This window comes from Brassica oleracea, chromosome C3, assembly GCF_000695525.1.
Source record: "Brassica oleracea var. oleracea cultivar TO1000 chromosome C3, BOL, whole genome shotgun sequence".
Classification (NCBI taxonomy): domain Eukaryota; kingdom Viridiplantae; phylum Streptophyta; class Magnoliopsida; order Brassicales; family Brassicaceae; genus Brassica; species Brassica oleracea.
The window spans coordinates 24,745,688-24,748,644 of NC_027750.1; positions in this window are offsets into that span (position 1 = coordinate 24,745,688).

Genomic DNA, 2,957 nt, shown 5'->3' on the forward strand with positions numbered 1-2,957 from the left:
CACCTGGTTCTTTCCGATTTAAAGTCCGCGACTTGGCGCCGGCTTATATGACTTGTATGGAACGAACCGAGCACTCTCCAGAGACCGTCTGGAGTGCTGACCAAAATTTTGGATTTCATGTATAACGCGCTATGGTATCCTCGTCGGATGTAGGAGAACCTTTACTTTTACGAAAGGTTAGACTATGGACAGGGGGATAGCTGAACTTGTCAATAGGACAAGCTGCCTACGTACCTCTTTCGAGGATCAAGCCATCTAGTAGTTCTGCTTTGTTGTTACGGGCGTTTCTACTCGTTGGATAGGGCCGTTTTTATAAATTTGGCCGTTGAGGCTTTAGTTAAATCGGCGGTCGTTTCGTGAGTCGGGTTTTCCGCTGGTAGGGCGATGGACTCCGGGATCGCGTCGCTGTCCGGAGCCATTGCCTGGGCGAGTGATTCTGAATCGCTCTTTGTGGAACCTTCGGGAGTACTTTGAGTTTTCTTGACTCGCTTCGGCCTAACCGCAGGGGTATTCCGATTTTGTCGTAGCTTATGCTCGGCCAAAAGGCAGAGCCTAGATTGTTTCTGGCATCCCCAGATTACTGCTGTTCTGTTTGGTGTTGGGAACTTGATGCTAAGGAGGTATGTCGACGGTACCGCCTTCATTGCGTTGATCCATGGGGTTCCCATGATAACGTTATAGATGGCCGGGTTATCGACTACGGTGAAGTCAGCGATTTTCGTGACTTCCTTTGCCATGACCGGAAGTTTGACCGATCTGAGGGTCATTGATGTCATGCCAGAAAAACTGGTCAGCGGTTTTGGTTCTGGGATGATTTCTACGAGTTCGATGTTCATTCTCCAGAGAGTGTCACGGAAAATGACGTTGACCGTGCTGCCTGTGTCGATGAGGATTCTTTCCACTTCGAAGTCTCATATCACCAAGTTGATGACTAGCGGGTCGCAGTGAGGTTTATCGAGTCCGACGGTCTCCTCCTCCTCGAAAACAATCGTATCGTTTGGAGTGTTGACGGTCAGGGACCGGGTTGTCCAGTTAGAACTTGTTTCCGCTTTTCTTCCGTAGGCCTTGATGGATGAAACAGAGTCACAGTAGAATTGCGATTCTCCAATGATCATGTTTATCCTCCGGCGGGTACTATTGTCTCCAAGGTCATCCTGCCTTCTTCCGCGTTTTTTGCCAGACTGATTTGCGCATTCGTCCCTCTCAGGAGACTCTTTATCAATCCTGGGAGGGCGGTCGAAATCCAAGATGAGGTCTTTTATGCTAGTGACCTTCGAGAGGTCGCCATCGAGGAGTTTTACGGCTAGCCTTGCGCCGAGAGCTTTGCAGTTCGTAGGGGAATGACCTTTGGTCGGGTGGAACTCGCAGTAGGATTTATCCTTATACGGGTTCCTGGACCAGGTGTTTCCGGAGGTCTTCCCTTGTTCGGAATTGATAGTGTAGTTGTGCTCGCCCTGGATATCTTCTCCCTCGTGGTGGACATACTTGTCGTTTCGAGAGCTTTTCTTTTTCGTGGGCATCTTCTGCGGGTTGTACTTCTGGGAGAGGATTTTCATCTCCTCTTCCATTATGATGAAGTCTTATGCCTTATGAAGAGCATCCTGAATCGTTCTCGGTTTTTCGAGGGATACCCATTGCCGGAATTTCGACCGGTACCAGAGAGTTTTCTTCAGAGCATCGATTGCCACTTTGTCGCTGATCCCGGTGACTCTTGCCATTACTAGCTTGAATATGTTCATAAACTCGCGAAGTGGCTCGTCTTCTCTTTGAGACAGGCTCCAGAGATCGACGTCCGAGTTTTCTCTGTCCATGAACATGGAATAATGCTTGAGAAACTCTGAAGCAAGTTGGCAGAAACTTCCGATGGAATTTCGTTTTATGCGAGAAAACCATTCGAGCGCGGCTCCTTTGAGGTTTTTGACGAAGAGGAGGCAGTAGCCGGCGTCTCGTTTGCGTTCCTTGAGTTTTCACCTCCCCATCGTGATCTGGAAAGACCGCAGGTGCGCTTTCGGGTCGGTGGTGCCATCGTAGATGGGAATTTTGATCTTCCCCGATTCCGAGACGTTGGTCTCAGTAATCCGGGCAGTGAACAGGGTTTTGCGTGCTTCCTCGAGAAGTCTGTCGATCTCGGGCGCAGCGCTTGTCGCGTGGTGGATTTGTGATTTCACCGCTTTCAACTCCGCTGCGGTTTTCGCGATGTACTCGCGGAGATCGTGGATCTCATCAGGAGTTCTGGCAATCTCATCAGGATTTCTGGCAGCCTTGCGAGCTTGTCTGTGTTGGCCGCGGTGGATCATGGCCTACTTTTCGGCCAGCTCCTCCTGTTCTACCCAATAGAGGTTTTCTTTTTCTTCGGTCATGGGTTTTTCGAAGGACGCGTCCTGCCGAGTGGACTGGCTTCGCATCGCGTTCTTCTTGGGTGGATGTCAGCATTGTCGTCCAAGTGCTCGGACTGGTCGCTTATATCCAGGTTGATGCGCTAGATTTATTCTCCTTCGTTTCTCTCGGTAGGAGGTGGAAGGTTCTCCGCAGTTGGCTGTGCACCTGGCTGGAGCGTTTCATCAGGGTTTTGGCCTGAGGAAGCCTTGTCCGCATGTGCAGCTCGATTGCCCGGAGTCTCAAAATCAAGTCTTCTACTGCTGTGGGCTCTTGTGGTCCCGCACGGGGCTTTCCCCGCGCGGGTTTTTACTCTTGGCCTTCGCCGTTAAGGTTTCCACCTGTTTTTCGAGAGAGGCCACAAGTTTTCCTTGTTCGTCCGACTTTTTCTGAGCGGAGGTGAACATTTCCTTCATCTGGTCTAGTATCGCGGTGTCGGCAGTGACCGTTGATATGTTTCCAACTGGATTTTTATCAGCGTTGGCATCGACGGGAGTCCCGTCGTGCGTTTACGGGTCTTTATCGGCGTTGGTCGTCTTATCGGACTGAGCGTGTGTGGTTGCGAGAGAGATAGATCCGTA